This window comes from Grus americana, chromosome 9 (genome assembly GCF_028858705.1).
Source record: "Grus americana isolate bGruAme1 chromosome 9, bGruAme1.mat, whole genome shotgun sequence".
Taxonomy (NCBI): domain Eukaryota; kingdom Metazoa; phylum Chordata; class Aves; order Gruiformes; family Gruidae; genus Grus; species Grus americana.
In genome coordinates, this window is record NC_072860.1 from 20577588 (window position 1) to 20595755 (window position 18168).

At 38.0% G+C, this 18168-nt stretch overlaps 1 protein-coding gene across 1 annotated transcript in view; it reads left to right on the forward strand.

The window, feature by feature from the left end:
• Positions 1-128: 128 nt before the first annotated feature.
• The window catches only part of GNB4 (G protein subunit beta 4), a 72984-nt gene continuing 54944 nt past the window's right edge, over positions 129-18168 (forward strand). Inside the window, exons 1-2 of the mRNA XM_054835757.1 lie at positions 129-164; positions 2093-2254. The gene's annotated coding sequence lies outside the window, so the exon portion shown is untranslated. The remainder of the gene's footprint in view (positions 165-2092; positions 2255-18168) is intronic.

Genomic DNA, 18168 nt, shown 5'->3' on the forward strand with positions numbered 1-18168 from the left:
GCTCGGACGCAGAGGCCAATCGCGACTGGCAGGAGGCGGGGTCATACCGCGGGCAGCCAATCCTGAGGCAGGAAGTGGAGGGCGGGCAAAAAAGTAAGCAAGCGTAGGTGCAGTGCGTGGGAGCGGCGGTGTGAGGAGAGTAGCGAGGTGTGAGGAGCGGGCTGGTGAGGCCTGGGAGGGCAGATGAAGCGGGGAGGGTTGAGGGGAAGGCTGCTGGGTTCGGCGGAGTGGGGCAAGGTAGCTCGGGAGTCCTGAGGGCTCGTGGGGTGGGTTTGCTGCCGCATGAGGGGTTACTGAGGTGTGGGGTGAGTGGAGAACCTCCAGGGGAGAGGGGCCGGCTGTGGAAAGGAATGACAGTTCCTGCAGCTGGGCCCTGCCTGAGTCTTGTTACTGTCGCTGCTCCTTTGGGCTCTTCCACTGAGGCTAAAACGTGTTTAAAGTATATTTTGATACCCAGCCTTGTGGTGTTTCCTTCTTTCTTGGGGCACTCCTTTGCGCCTCAGGTCTTGATCCCTGAGGCTAGCTTGTCTGGAGAGTAGGGCAGTTCTGATTTGCTGGCTCAGCTGCCTGTTTAGCAATTGAACTTGTAATTAGGATTTCACATCCTCTCGTTTGGCGTCAGAGTTCTCAGCCAAGCTTGGTGTTCGGCCAGAACAACCAGAGAGGGGAAACTATGAAGTTGTAGGAATTAAAGGAAATGAAAGACAGACACTTAAGACATAACCAGAGGTTAGCATTAGAGAAGACTAAAATTCTAACTGGAGAATATAGGAATTGGCTTAAAGTGCAAGCATTCCTGGTGTGCACTTTTTTAATTCCTATATGAGCTTTTCTTTTCTTTTTCTTTTGGGGAGAGAGGTGGGAGGGATGTATGGCCTAGTATAATCATGAGTGTTCTTTTCTAGTTCAAATAAGATGCATAGCTTATTTCTGTAATACTATAGTAAGGATCTCCAAGTGATTATATTTAGTCAGCATAATAGAATGGCATTTTATTCATTACCTTTACATTTACCTATGAAGTGTTGCATAGCATAATGATTGAGCTTAATAGCAATTAATTATTGGACTGAATAATAAAAAAGTGTTTCTTATATTTTCACTGTAAGACAAATAGAAGTGCTTTGAGTCTTGCTTTGTCTTATTTTGATAGGGAGTTCAGAACTTTCTACAAAGCTATGTTTTTTTCTAAGTTGTGTCTTAAGTTTCAGTTATATCTCCTTATTTACACTGAATTTAATCAGTGAGGTAAGAAGAGAGATAAAATTTACATTTGATGTACCCAGTAGTTTTATTCAGGAAGTTTGTAAAGCTGTTGTGGATAGAACAGATTATTACAAATTTCAGCAAACTTAATGCTAGTGAAGGAGAAAAACAGCCTACATGTACGTGTTTGCACTCTACCTCCCAAAATGCTGCAGTTAACGTTAGGCTGATGACCAGCAGTCCCCCTTTAATTCTCATCCTGAATCAAAACATAGGAAAAATATTAAAATCCAGCAGTAAGGGACAACCAGTCAGGTGGGGGTTTTTTAAGCACAATTATGAGGCTATCGGGAGATTGGACATACTGTCAATGGCAAGGGATTTAATTTGATGGATAGTTTGATTCTCTGTTTCTTTAATGAGCAAACTCCATAATTTTATTGTGCAATTAAGAAATTAGAAGTTTTTACATAAGTTATAATACAACTGCCAAATATAGATGCTAGCATTAGGAAGATAAATATAAATACTGCTGTTTCATTAATTATACTTCATAAAGTCAGTGTACCTCAATTTTGTATTACAAAATCTTTTAAAGTTAATGCATTATCATGATTTCCAGCATGTGGCACTAATACTCAAGGTAGAGTTGTTGGAGGAGGAGGAATTAATTGCAGATGGGAAAAGCATTTCAGAAAATTTGGAATTAAAATGCCAGAGGATCTTCATTTAGCCTCTGCTTGTACTTTATTTTGTAGTAATGGTTCATTGTATTCATATGATAATTGACACTTTGAGTCAGGTCCTGCTCTCTACACAAGAACTGGTTATGATTGATCTACAAGCCAGAAACAACTCAGCATTCTGCTGCTTTATTTTTCTCCAGTATCCCTTTAACACAGAAGAATTCCTGGTGATGCCATCAGAAAAATGTGTGTTGGAGTGAAGAGGCTTGTGGCTGCATGAGGCATGCAGAGAGGGTGTGCCTGTGCTTGACTCATCTTTACTGCTCCAGTGGTTGATCGGGACCGATAGTAGGAACTGCAAGGTAATGTGCACTCTAAATAATGTTGATATCCAGAAGCCTCAGGATTTGACGAGCGTAAGGACATAAAGCCAAATCTGTGTAATCCTCAAGAAGCCTGGAGGATACGGGGAAGGAAATTTAGACTGACAGCTGTCTAGGTCTTACTTTTCTCTGCCTTGCGCTTTTATAGGTGATTACATCAGTGAAAAGTGTATGGAACATAATCACTGTGGTTTGATATTTTACAGTGACTTTGCTTTACAGCAGTGAGGATAAATCTACAAAATTCAATGCACAAGACATATAGACTCCGGGCATCTTTTTTCAGCAGAGTCCAACCTTGCTTAAAGAAACACAAGTCTAGGGTGGTTTCAGTGAATTCCTGCACATCATCCTATATTTGCATAAGAGCAGGTCAAATACAGAGTTTTGCCAACACTATCATTAAAGTACCCAAATACTTTTGGTTTTTCTTAAGTATTTTTGCTTAGTTTCCTCAGAAGCAAGGATTATGAAATCAAAGTAGATAGAAAGAATGAATGTATTTTATCTGGGTTCCCATGTTGGTACAAATGGCCACGGTGTCTTGGCAGGAGTTGCAGGTGCAGGCATAATGCAAACTATGTGCTTTTCCTGGGAATATCGCATACTGATTTGCTGTATGTAACATTGTATGTAATAACTCTAGAGCCAGACACTACCATAAATTGTCCATAGGAATAAACAGAAGAATAATTTTCAAAGTGAGGCATGAATCAAGACACCAAATGATGATGCTTACTAGTAAGCAAAAGTTAATTTCATCAGTGATACTCTGGAGAATCTGAAGCTTCCTGATTATTGCTTTGAGGTTTTTAAAACTTCATTAAGATGTAATTGTTTCAAGCAAGTGCATTCACCTTTCTACATTGCTTTATATTACCGGAGAGTGATGTATATGTCAAGCCAAAACTGAACAGAATGATGTTTTGTTTCTCAACAAGCTGCACTTCCCCATTGGGTGGCTGATGGCCTGTTGTTTTTGAACAGTGCCATACAACTGCCAGTCAATCTCCCAGACTGCAGCGCCAGCTTTTAGATGTGGCAGCAGACTGGCTGTGACAACGGGTTATTCATAATGTCTGTGTTCCTCCTTGTTTCTTGATTGCAAAATGCATGTTAAAGGTTTTATTTTTCTTATTTTCAGAAGAGACCTTAAATATTTATGTGAACTAAAAAAGTGTCTGTAGATGAAAAAGCAAAATAATCATTGATACTCATTCACTCAAGAACTTTGTATGACCTCTCAGCTTTCCACTTTAAGTACATGGATACTTTGTCAATTGTAATATTTCCCTTCTTTTTAGAGATGCTGTGAGTATAAATACACTATCATCCTCCTTCTGCAGAGAAAGAGCTAGAACACAAACTAAATGCTAAACCTCTCTCAAGGGCCTCACTATTGCCACACCTGACCTTTAGTTTCTTACCTCAGATTGGAATCCAAGCTCTGAGTTATGTTTCATATAAAATGTACTAGAGACAGACAACTTAAACCTGGATTTGCAACAGCATAACCACTGTACAGGATGTTTGGGCTTAGCAGTTGAAAATGCTGAGGAGAGGAGATATGTCTGAAATCTGTCTGTGACTCCAGCAAGGCAGTCACGGGGATTATGTCCCAGAATCTTCTTTTGGAGCTCATGTGTTTAACTTGTCCTTTTGTAAAAGACCCATGACTCACTCTTGTTTTAGAACATGATTGAAGGAAGAGATGATGGTGCTTGCTGTTACTATACAGTCAACTGTCCATCACCAGTAGATGGCCTGACTAGTTTTTGGAGAGAGGAGAAAAAAAAAAAAAGAATGCATGCTGAGATTCCAGCTGACTGGATGGAATAATAGCGGCTAGGATACACTGAGAATGGGGGGAAAATCCACATAATATTAGTGCTGAACCGTGATTCCTGTGAAACCAAATTGGAGGACTGTGGACCACTTTCCTTGTTTAGCTCAGGCACAGTATGAATTGACAGAGCCAGATTAGGTGTGAAGGTGGTACAGCAACATTTGCCTGGAACTGGTTCTGAGATTATAGGTCTGTTGAGCTAAACCAGCCCTGGCCAGAACTTAAGTGTGCCTGTATTGCCCTTCTCAAATGAGTCCCTTGTATACATATGTCTCATTTGGCTCAGATCTGGCAGCACTTACTGTTTCAGGCTTAGTGCTTGGTCTGTAGTCACTTTGGATTCCTGCAGGGCTTATTAGCTTGGCAGCTGGGCCAAACCTGACCTGGCTCAGTACCTCTCATCTGTACAAACAAAGCTACTTACAGTTGGGAAGCCAGCTTAGCCTGATCTTTGTGTCAGCTGAGCCTTACCACTGTATAAGGCGTTTTGATCCCTTGTGCTTCCTACTGCTAGAATGGAAATTTGGCTATAATAGCTGAGCAGGTAGCATGGAGTACAGATCTCCTGTTTCTTGGTCAGATGCTCTGTCTTCAGAACCTCACAAGGTTCAAATTCCTATTCCCAGCTTTCCAGGAGTGTACTGTGTTGCCTCACTAGTAGTTTTGAACTGTGATACCATGCAGCTAAGAATCATGGCACTGTGCAGCCATAGGTAAGGAATTCAAAAGGCAAGCCTGCTGATTAACCTATTCCTCTGATAGCCCTGAGTCCCTGTTTCTGCATATGCATTCTTTATTGGGTGAAATAAGGCAATCTTGGGAGTAGGGCTGTGAGGGTGTGCTAATCAACGATTTTATAGGAGCTGTGACACTTTTTGTGTACCTTTTTGGAACCCTATTAGGCTTGGAATCGTGGCCTGTTTTACTATAGAAAGCTATTTTCACTTGACATCTGGAAATGCTTCTTGTGAAGGGGATTTTTTGGTGTAACCGTCTATTCTGTGCAACATTTGCTCTACTACCAGGAGAGGGCATAGGCAAAGCGGGGCAGAGACTTCGGCAATCAACATCGATGTTGCAGGTTTTGAAAAACAAACTACAGTAGCATTACTTACCGGGTTTCAAAACCACAAGGTATTTGCTTGGTTTTCTAGATTTATATATTACTGTATCACAAAAAAATATTTTTATTAACTTAATTATTAAATGGTAGGTCACTCAGGAAAAATAATAGCGTATTTGCTGGGTGGTCATGTTTGCAAAGAGATTGTCACTTTTTTCCCGAATTCATTCAGGTCATTACTATGACAAGTATGTACTTTATAATCCAAAATGAGTATGTAGAGCAATGTAATTGCACTGCAGCAAGAAGTCTGATGCAGAAAAGGGTGTGCTTTTATTCAGGAGACGCTGGTTTATACAGGGAAGCTTGGGATTGCAGTGCTTTATCTGGATATTTATTCACAGAAAATCTGTATTCTAGGGCAGTCACGCTACTACTGTTCAAAAGTATCAGCTGCTACATTACAGCATGAGGACACATCTGTATTAATATGCTCCATTTTAAAAAGTCGTTGAGGTGGTAGATAAGATCTTTGTATTATTTGATGATCATTGAAATTGCTGTAACAGATAAGTTGATGGCATTTTTAAGAACTATTATAAGAATTCTGTTTTTCATATCACATGCAAATTTGTAATCCCTTTTTCTTTCACTTATGTGGTTATCTTTGGAGTCTGATTCTTCTCTCTCACTACTTTTACACTGGCACAGAGTCTTTTATTTCAGTGCAGCAGAATTGTAGCCAAGAGGTGCATCAGGCCCAAGAAATCTTCCTTGCAAGTGAAATTGAGAGGAATCAGTGTTTCCAAGTGTTGTCAGGAAAAGATGTGGTACAGTGCAGAACTTGAGAAGATCTGCAGATGATGAGCTTTCCTTGAGTCCTGATATGTCAGCTTATGTGTGTGGGTAGTCTTCATTATTTACTCCTTTATATGAAAATTAGCTATGGCATAGGGCATACTGACTAGGAGGGTGGTCGGGGATGTTGTTTCTCACAGGAAATAAACAGCATATAAGAACGCCACTCCATGACAGTTTTGGTATTTTGTATTTTTTAATTTATTGAAACTTTTAATTATGGAAGGCTTTTGGGGGGAGAGTTTTATTGTCAGTCGTGATACTTGTTTTCTTTGAACAATCAAAAAAAATAGAGATAGAAAACTGTAGCACTGTGGGATGTTTGTGGTAGGGGAGAACTAATGTGGGCAAGTCTCAGGTATTTTTAAACAACTGTTTTTCGGAAACTGGGCTTATGCAACCTTTTTGATTGCTTCCACAGGTGATAAGGTTGCAGCATAAGCTATATTATATTAGTTGACAACAGATAATCCATCTAGAACATAGAATGCATGAGTATCTTTACCCTAGTAAGAGCTTTGATCAGAAATTTTTGCTTTTTGAGACACACAAAAGAATCCAAACATGAAACATGACTGGAGGAAACCAGGCCTTTTAAGCTACATAAGATGGAGCAAGACTAATGAATTGCTGGTTTTGGATGCATCTGTGTTAAAGAGCAGACTGTGTCTGTGAATTTGATTAAAATTGAGTACTAAAAGATACTAACAGCAGTTTGTTCATATTCAGATGTCTCCATTTTCTGAATGTTAGTACTTTCTATTCCTTAGTTTATCTCCCTGAATTTCACTGTATTAGTGTTCCCAGTTAAAGCCAATTCATGGGAAAGCCAGAGAACCCTGAAAGCTTATAGTTTCTGCTACTAAGGAATCTGCATATCTTTCAACATGGACATCCTTGACATCAGCTAGTCTAGCTGCAGTATTGCTAATGGAGAAGAACAAGTATACTAATAATGGGTTTGGAATCATCCAACTGACAAGGCACACATCTCTTGTCTAGAAGGACAGGGAGAGAAAAAAATATTTTGCTTGCTTAACAGTGTATTCTTCAGAATCACATTCATAGCTTACGAAACAAAAATCATCATTCACCCCTTTCTGATGTTCTGATGACATGACAGTGTAAGGGCATTTATAGAAATAATATGTTCTGATAGGGTTTTTCTTATTTTATTTTCCATAACTTTCTGGCATATAGTGCATTGGGCCTGCTAAAACCTGAGCTTATATTCTCCAGCTAAAAGCCAGATTGGAGTAGACACACATAAGAGGAAAGACAGAACTTGGAAAGTATGGAGAAGACCCTGTGTGATTGTCTTACGCTAGGTGACTACAGGCATGTTTAAGTGGCTGTATTCTGAAACATGATGCATTTCACAAGCGTTTAAATGGTTGATCCAGAAAAATGCTGCCAACTTTTATCTACTGACTTGAGTGAGCTGATCCTTTCCTGGGATGAATAAAATCAGTAATAACTTACTTATCTGATGATTTCTGTCTCCAGTCTTTTTTTAATGTACTGACCAATCTTTAATTTAATTTTCTAATGTATAGGCAAATTTTATCAGTGTATGGAAAGGATTCTTTAAGGATTGGCAACCCAATTTTCCATCAGGCACTACGTATGTTAGACTCAGCAGCATGGCTGACACAATGTCACAAAATGGGTGTAAGATTCTGTCATCGTGCTTCTTCCTAAGACTCCGTTAGATGCTTTATTCACTGACTGCAGTTCCGCACCAGTGTCTTCCCCTTTCCCCAGTTCATTGACTGGATTTGTCTCCATTGTGCTGCCCAGAACATTCAGATGAATCAATCTTGTATATTGAGACAAAAGCGAGTTGGTAGGGTTGGATATGATTAAAAAAGATGAAGGTTTTGTTAAGACCATCTTTTTGCAAAAACACAGAAAGTTCTTGTATATTTAAAACTACTTTTTGGTCTTACATAGTAATAACATTTCGTACAAAATATGTCCATGACAGGCTGCATTTGTTTTTAAAAGGCATGTTTGGAAACAGATTTTTGTTCAGTTGTGGTGATGAGTGGAAGGTAGGTAGAAAGTTTGTAGTTGGATCTGAATTTCCGCAAAGGGTAATTGTGAAAAAAATGAGAAGCTTAGATTTGGACCATCAAAGAGAAGACTTACATGAAACATAGAGCATGCATTGTCCATCTACATATTGGTGAACTTTGCCTTCTGTGATTTCCAAACACGAAATAGTGCTTTCTGTCCTCCTTCAGGAAAAAAATGTAATATCAAAGGTAATGTTATACTGAGGTTTCACTTTGCTCAGATCAAGATAGGTCTGTCCATTATAATCCAGCAGAACATTTGCTATTATGTTGCGAGAGCTTAAATAATTAAAAATTAGTTGTCTTTAGCAGATAAATAAAGTACACCTAATGGAGCATTATCTTTTGAATATCCTTTCTGTTCATTACTTGTTTTGTCATAAAATTCAGTCACTTGCAATGGCTCGTTTAGCCTTTTTGAAAAATTGTCATGATAAAAGTGCACTTCCTTCTTCCTGATGGCAGAGGGATAGTAAATTTTGAAAATAATAAAAATGAAGCCCTTTCTTATATAAACCTTTTCAGTGACAGCACTGAAAGCACCTTTTAAAGGAGTTATAATCTTTATTCACATTGTACAGCTGGGGAAACATTTTGTGAGAACTCATCCAGCAAGCTAGTAGTGTAGTTGAGTTAAATAACTTGGGTCTCCTTAAATCTCAGCTCACTGCTCTAGTCACGAGGACAATCAAGAGCCCTGCTGCTGATCTAGTTACATTTTCTCTCAGGTAGATGGTGATTCTGTATAGATCTAACACTGACCGGAAACAAGTGGAAAAAGAACAAGTGAAGATACTTGTCTTTCCTCTTGTTATTCTGCTTTCAAATTGTGGGGCTGGACAAGATTCAGTCAGATCTTCAGTCTGACCAACAGCAACCAGAGGGTAAGGCTAATTTACACTTGGTGTCAGTAGGCTCTTTCCAGGTGCGGAGCAATGGTGCAGCAATGTCATGCCTTTGCCACACCCTGAAGCTGATGGCTGTCAGTGTTGCTACATCTGTAAGGAAATCTCACTTTTCCAGAGCAACTGTTCTGATAAAGATTTTTCTTTTACATCAACTTAATTATTTGATGAAGTAGTGCATGTACTTCTCAGTACAATTATCAGTTCAGAGTCTTCTGTTATACTTAGAAAATCGTATTTTTAACAGAATTTCTTTGGTAGAAGTGTATACACTGTGCTTAATATGCTGAGTGTTCCTACCTTCATAGTTTATTTGCTCTTGAAGGATGTGGATGTAATTTTTTAATTTGGGTGTTGGCAAAGTTTCTTGCCATTATTCTTGTATGAACAAGATGGGCTTCTACAGCTTGTCTTTCCCCTTCTTCAAGGACACATAAATTTGAATCCATCTAAATTTCAATGAGTGCTAAATTTTACTCCAAAAAGTCTTAACTAATTGAATTTAGGCAGGTAGGTGCAGAAATATCCTAGTTGCAGCTGCTGGTTACTTCTGTTTCATTTCAGGTTTGAAGTGGGGCAGAGTTCAAATACATCTAATGTGTTCTTATCAGGAGTTCAGCACAAAACTCAGTTGTCATGGTAGAGCCATTCCCATCCAACTTATATGTAATAGCTAAGTGGTTAGAGCAGCTACCCTGGTTCACTTACTTCCTCAGCTTTTATGTCATCTCTGAGAATTGTGCCCTTTCCTTTAGGTTATAAAATGATCTAAGTGCTAATGCTTTCCACTATGCTCTTTGAAAGTTAGCCTATGTGCATTTAGGAATCCAGAAATTCTGAGGTCCAAAGAAGAGCAAGTAAAAGGATGCCTGATCCTGAATTGTAATTGGTAACATATGCAAGCAGGGGTGGAAGATGCTTTTCTTGGGTTTCGTACCCAGAATTCCTTCAGTTTTACTTACTGGTGTAATGAAGAGTGGTGCGGATGCTAAAGAATCTCAAAGCAGATTTCCTTTTTATCTTGTGATTTTTTTTTTTTTCCATCTAATTGTGGAAGAACTAACCACACCCAAATTTCTCTAGCTCCATGATGGACACATCATAGTGTGGTCAAATTCACTGTGATCGTGCTGTGCAAAAATAACAAAATGCTTTTTAATTTGTTCTCTGATGTTTGGCTAGAATCATGTCTTCTTTAGGCAGAGTATAGTTATCAGTAACACTAAATACAACTGCTAATGTGTTTATTTCTGGTGACATAAACACAACTCTTGTACAATTTGTACAAATGCATTGTTAGGGGAAAAATGAGGGTATGAGAACTAATGTGAATAAATATAACAATAAGTAACTTTATGTAACAATAAATAAAAGAAAAATACATCCACTCTTGTCTTAATACCACTGTGAGCTATTTTAATGGGAAATTTTAACAGAATAGAAAAAACAGAATAAAAAGTGTCTGAATTATTAAAATAATCAGAAACCAATTTGCTTCAATTAAAGACTTAAAGATGCTCCCAATGCTTTGATTAAGAAAAAAATTAGAAAGTTTCTTATTCACCTCGGCAAGCATCTCTGCAAAATGGAAGGTCCCTTGTGCTCCTCTGAAGCCATTTAATGCATATGTGAGCATGGATTCTCAGAACTATCTATAATGCATATAGTGCTTTCTGCTCTCAGTGGCTTTTTTCCCACTCTCTTTACGTCATTTGCCATTTGTGAGGGTTGCCAGGGTAATGACCAATCATCCCTGGAGAGATGCCTGCTAGTAAGGACAACATAGGCTTTCTCTTTTTTGGTATTCTGCAGTATGTATTTGAGAGCTATTCTAGCATCAAGATTGCAGAACTTTTGTTTAGTTAGTGGGGAGTGAAAGTTTGCAGAGTATGAAATAACAGCTTACAACTATTGAGGTAAGTGAGGATTTTTCTTTTGTATTTTATTAACAGCTCTGTCTGGATTTATTCAAAATACTGAGCATCATTACCATTTTTTTTATTTTTTTTTGCTATACATGTAGCTGACCTTGAAATTAGTAATAGCAGAGAGGTTTTGCCTAATTTGAACAATGAAATCTTAGTCGTGCTGCATATACAGCAGGTCAGGATTTTATTCTCTCTGTAATTATGAATCCCACAGCCTTTCTCAGTACATTCACCATATACATCCACTCATCCCAAAAATATTTTCAGAAGAATTAATTAAAAACAAAAATACCCCACAGTGTGTTGTAATGCAGATTACAGAGCATTAACTGTGGTTGCCTCTAAGGCAAATGGGAAGTTCTGAATAGTCTTCATTGTACTGTATGTATATAATAGGCCACATCAATTGGAAACTGAAAATCCAGAGTTGAGCCCTATCCTGTAAGATGTTGAACTCCTGTTGTTTTTAAATTTTGTCTATTAAATAGACACTTGCAGGCCCATAGGCTAACTCTTTGCTCACCTGTGGGCAATAAAAAATAGAGCCTCCAGATTGCAGATTTTTTTTCTGGAACTGATCCTATCAGTAGAAGCTGGTGGTGGTAAGTGCCTTGCAGAATGGGCCCAAATTTTCTTTTTTTGCACGTGAGGGGACATAAATAATACATAGGAAAGGAAGCAAAAACAAAACAAAAAAATCCATGCAGAAGTTGCCAATGACCTTAGAAGTTTCTATGCCGTATTTATGTGTAATCTGGGTTATGACACATATGACTTAAGTGGTTGGTTTGGGGTGGGGTTTTCTGTTGTTTTAAATGAACTACATTGGAATTATTTTGAGTCAAGAGCATGTTTGTTGGTACAATATTCTGTGTGCCGGCTTCCTGAGAGAAAGGCACAATTGACGAGGTGATTGTAATTTTTTCTGTAGAATTGCTAAGGTATCAAAGTTCAAAATAGTAACTGTCTCATAAAAATTACTATTTGCTGCTTAATGTATTTGCACCTATGCATAGCTTCCATGTGCTTCACATCCTGGCAATCTTACATGTCATGATGGGCACGACATATATTAACCAGAATAAAGCACATGCATTTATTTCACTCTATTTCCTGCGTATTGCAAATACATAGAGTGTGAGTTTGACTCTCACTTTTCCCCAGTGGAAATATACATATAGGACATTTAATTTAGCATGGTAAATTCCAGTTGCTAAATTTTAGATGCTACTGTGTATTCAGATATGTTTATGATAGCTTTGCATTATCAAAACAACTGGAGCACAGCAGTGAGTCTGGATATGTATGTATGAGAGAGAATTGAGAGTGACAATTTTAGTCTGAGGTGAAAATGATCTTTTCAGCAGACTGTTGAGAAAAGATGTTTGTTCAGAACGTAGACCTGTTTCCTCTTTTGAAAAAATTGTTACTGTTTTTTTGACATCTCTGTTCTGGATATCACTTTTAAGCAGTTTAAGATATGAATAATAGTTAAATGCTTACACTGGAGAAAAAAAATCAGTAAGCTCAAAGAAAATTTATCATTTTCTAATGTTCCTGGTTTATCAGTATTCCATATGATTCCACAATTTTTAGTAATCTGGGAAGCAAAACCACAAAAAGATCGCTTTGTATTATTCTAGGTAGTGTCTTATGACAGAAAAAGAATATGATGACAACTAGGTAAGGCATGTGAGTTAGTAAAGTAGGTTTTCAAATGAGAAATTCAGAGGTAAACCTTTCTAGAGAAGATGGTGGGTAGCAACCCTCAGTCTTTGTCTTTCTGTTCACCTTTTTCCTGTCTATCTGCTTCTTCATCTCCCTCTCTCCGGCTTGAAAATGCTCTGTGACTGTGCTATGCAGAGAATAGCATTTACTTTCAGACAGTGGGACAGAGAGGTAGAAGCTGAAAGGAGAAGGGAATAAAGTCTGCGTTGTGAGTTGTTCACTGTATGTCTGTCAACAATTACGGCAAGGTATTTGTGGCTCTGAGGAGTGATGCATGAGATAGGCAATTCTGCAGCAACAAGTCCAAGAAATCAGGAGGCAAACGGACTGGGAGTAATGAAGGAAAGCTGTAAGGTTAGGTGGAACTAAGTGGTTTTGTGGTGCTTGTACTGGGAGTGCAGTAAACTAACCAAGTAGTAGACAACCAGGGAGCAGGCTGTGAAGATTCCTGGAGCATCTTGATGAAGCGGGTATGCAGGGTTTGGGGTGGTGGGCCTGGGAGGATAGGTTGGATAGAGACAGACACTAAAGTTTGTGATACAGTATTTACCCATGACACAGTTTAAGTGCTGTTGAGCAATGTAACCCTTTTAATGCCATGTATTTAGAGCGGTGAATTGCAATTGTTGAGCAATGTAACCCTTTTAATGCCATGTATTTAGAGCGGTGAATTGCAATTGTTTCTTTATCTTTTACTTTTGAATACGCAGAAAAGATGAGGAAGAATTAACAGCACAAATAGATCCACTGATGAAAAGTCAGGCTTCAGACCAGGATGGAAAAGTATGGCACAGGCTGGGAAACAAGGAGATACTCATGAATGGGAAGACAAGTTAGGATGACAAAAGAGAAGCAGTGCTTATCCTAGAAAGATTGAGACATGCTGGATAAGTGCAAAAACATTGTAGCCCAAACTCCTCATCCCTTGAGAAACAGAAGGCAAAAAATAAATGAAAGTGAACAACTGTCAAGTGAACAATAGTTTCTAAACATAGTGTATGACAAAGCAAATCATTATTGATCACAGTATTAGTACTATCACTGCACTGGACAGCTCAGCCTAAACTGTGGCCCTTGCTGTTGAGGTTAATTGTCACGAGACCTGATAGATTATTTTATCTGACAGGCGTCATCTATCCATGATCTGTCATTAGCTTTTGTGTTGTGTTTTTTTTGTTTGTTTGGATTTTTTTAATGAACAGTATCTCTCTTAAAGGAATACAGTGAGTTTCAATTCGTGACTGTAGTGATTAATGAGACCATCTGATGAAAAATTTACTAATTTGTTTTTATCTAGCCAAAGCCCTATGGTTCTGTATTTTGTTGCTGTTTAGAATCTGAGCTGTTATTGCATTACCTGGGCCTGACTGTCCACTGCTATGAATAAGCGTAGCTCTATTGCTTCTGGGATATGGTGACATAATTCCAAAACTCTGATGTGAAATCATGAAATGCATATATTCAGGGAATTAGAGAAATAATTTAATTGCATGAACTTAGTTAAAGTGGCACCAGAAAGCACAGGGATAGTTACAATATAAATGTCTGATTTCAAATTGCCAGTTACTGACATTTTTTAAAGAGTGGTGAAAATGTGCTTTATCATCCAAAGCTGCAATCCAGGAACACAACAAAGGCATACAGAAGGAAAGTTACTGTTCCTTGACCAGAAGTACACATAGTTAGGAAAGATTGAAATTTAGTATGTATTACAGTACTTTTCCACATCTCTCTTAAAGTGCATGTTAAGGTTCACTTTGAACAAGTAATTAGAGAGAAAGTGTCTTGTGGTTTAAAACAGAAGTGGTTGTCAGAAGATGGTCATTATAAAGCACTTTACTAAAAGCTTCCAATTTATACTTTTAGTTCTATTTTCAATGATTTAACTTGAGTTTTGTTGCACATCTGTAGGCTCTAAGTTTCAGAGAGACATAGATGCTTTTGAACATTGGATCACTTATTCCTGAATCATTACGTATTTACTGTATAATGTTGGACAAATCCATTAAACACTGTAGGCCTGGCTTCTTCCCGTATGTAAACTGGGAATAAGTAGTATTGACCTTATCAGACTGTGGATGTTATCTGTTATTCTTTATGTAGTGTTTTGAGTAGCCATGTTGTTCAGGGCCTAGTTACTTGGATATGCAAAGTACTACAACACACAGCCCTCTGAGATCCCCCAGTTCATCTTGGTTTTCTATTGTAGTTACAAGGTCAAGTTGAAATAATTCATATGATTATAAGAGCTTGTATGAAAAACTTTCCTGGAGAGCAACATCTGTTATCTAGTGGTAATAGTGATTCAAAGGAGCTCTCTGGGAAGAGAACACAGTCTGTCTCACATGAACAGGATGACTCAGTAGTTCACATTTGGAAAAAGAAACATTCTCCAGGCCTCACAAACGTGATTCTGGAGACTCATTACATGCATTATTACATGCTTTTGTGAAGCTCTCTGACACAGCACAATGCGAATGGTTTCTGGCAGCCATGATCCTGTCTTCTGCAGAAATGATACCAAACCCTCTGCAGTGCCAGTGCTGGAGACTGACTCTCATTCCTCTCCGATTCTGCAGTGGCAACACATGTGGCTCTCATTTCACATGCTTGGTAACAAAGCTGAGTAGCTGGGTGTAACTGCTAAGGACTCGAACACTTGCTGAAGTCCCAGAGCCTTCTAAGTCCTGACATAGGGTACCTTGTAAAAACTATCCCGTAACGTGACAGGACTCTGCCACACATGTACCTCTTTATTGATAAAGTGTTTAACTGCTGAGATTGTAGCTTGGGCGAACTTGTATTACTCTGAGTATTATGGGCTATGGACGTGCACATCAAATTTCACAAGGATTTGATTTTATTTCTCATTTTATCTAAAATTTGAATGAAATTCAGTCCTCCTATAACATGACTGACCTTGCTGTTTCAGGCCTACAAATCAAAGTAGCCTTAGAGCTTCACCTAGATAAGTGAATAGATGTTGATTGATGACTGCAGTTTGGTTCAACTGAAACTACACAACTGAACTACATTGGGGTGTTCCAGTCCTGTCTACTTTCACAGAGGCATGCATCTTGCAAATATTGCGCTACACAAATAAAACTACTTGTAGGTGCTATGTAGTAACACTATGTAAAATGCTATAGACCTGAAATACCGTACAGCTTAATTGAGTGCAATTTCTATTTACTTCAGTGGGTGTTTTATTCAATTAAGGATGGCAGAATTTAGATCACTGCCTTTGACTTACATCATTGCAAATATTATTGATGCTTATAAAGCTTTCAGGGATGTTTCAGGCTTTTAGACCACAAATTGACTGCAATGTGAAAGTCTTGCTCGGGGCTAAGAGGAGTACTTATACCCATCTCATCTTTCGTTTACTTATTCCTGAGTCTTTCTGTGCTATTCCTTTGGGAGTGTTCATATAAAACACGCAATTTAACAAAGAGGGGGAAAGTAGGGTTGTCTTAGTATAGCAAGATTCAAGTTTCAGTTTTGCACATTAGAAGCATGCCTTTCTTATTTTCTTGCCTAAAATGTAGAAGTGAATTTGATTAATTTTAATTCTCATAAAATGATGAAATTAAGGCACAGTAAGTTTAGAATGAATATTGAGGAAAATTAACAGTTTCCAGGGGCAAGCATGTATACAGTGCTTGAAACTTTAAAACTACGCTGTATGAAGCACTAGAAATTTTAACAAAAAGAACTAACCTGCTTTGGCAAGAAGGGGCTGGATGTCATAAAAGAATTTTTAGCTTTCTAATCTGCATGCAATATAAAGCCAGTGCCTGAGTTATTCTGCATGAGTAGTACAAGCAGGCCTTGAGTAACTTAATTCTGACCACTAAGTCTCCGAGTGGCACAGTAACAATATGGAAGGGATAGATATCCTTCTGCTGGTTCTGTGTTAGGCCCTGGAGAGAAAAAGGATACAGTTTCTACACTTTTCCATTCAGTGCTTTGGGGAAAAGCAGCGAGTAAACCATTTCACATATAGGGTGTGTAATTGCACTTAATACTTCTTTTTTATCTAGAATCAGCAATGAAACATCTAGAAATAACATTTTTATATATAATATCTTTATTTTTATATATATATGAAAACAAGAAAGTAAATAAAAACAAAAGAGGTTGGTACAAAAGAGTATGGGCACAAGCACTTTTAGAACATGTATCATAGAAAACTGATTGCATTTCAGGCAATATATTCTTACTATAGATCTTCCCAGAAAAATCTGCAGAAAGAGCTAGGAAAAGTCACACACATACACAGGCATATATTTAGGTCTATTTAGTAAAATTTGAGAAATGTATCTATGGGAAAATTGATACACATCCTGGCTAGAACACTATTTAATTCTTAGGTGAAGTGAAACTGGACTTAAAAAAAAAAAAAAAAAAGTAGTCTCCTTATAGGAGGCATTTTTTTTTGCAGCAGAGACCACAATAAATGTTATCTGTCAGGGAAAGAAACAGGCTATTTAAATTCAGGCAGCATAGCATCTTCAGGCAGAAGGGCTATTTTTAACTTCAGATGTAGCTTAATTTAGAAACTGAGCAGTTGAAGTCCCTTTTTTTTTTTCCCACTCCTCCAACTGGAGATTTTTTATAATGATTGTAGATATCCTTGTGTGAAGATACTGGATAGAATAAAAAATACATTATCCTGAGCTTCAAGGTCATGAAAATACACAGCTAACCAAAGCAGTTTTGTGGCAATATTGTCATACGTGTGTAAACACAGAGTGTAGATTGGATCGATGCACTATTTTGTAAGCATAATGGCTACTTTGGCAATTTACCAGGAGGCTGCATATAATTTTTATATCCATTTATGCAAGATCTTACCCAAATCTGTATTTTTTTGTAGGAAGTGCTGTAATTGCGTATAGCCCTATACAACCCATGATAAAGCAAGTGTAAATTTCAATGGTTTCTAAGGGAGAAATATTTATGAGAAAACTGGCAATGATTCCCTGCACTGATTTTTCTGAACCAGCTTCTTGTATTTGGCTTTGTTTGTAAGTTAATCACAAGAATTGAGAAGCTCATCTCGTTACAGAAGATATTCAGCATTAAGAATTGCAGATTTGACTCTATTAACTGATTACAGGCTTTTTAATGTATTCAGATTCAGAATATGAAAAAATCCTCTCACAAATGGAAGTACTTCCAAGATGGCTTGTTGCAAACAGTTTTCTTGCATAATTGCATACTCTGTGTCACTCAACATTCATCTATTGAATTGCAATAGCATTTCAGCATAAAACTCAATTCTAGCTGAATTTTATAGTTTACCTGTTCAAGCTCAGCCAAAAGCGATTCTGAAAGCTATTCTAGTTGCATAACAATAACAAAAAGCAGAGAGAGACATGTGCCATTGCGACAGAAATAATTGGGTTATTAATAAGCCGAATGTGACATGGAAAAGTCGGCTCTATTTCTGAGCATAGTGACACCTTCACCATTAACTCTTAA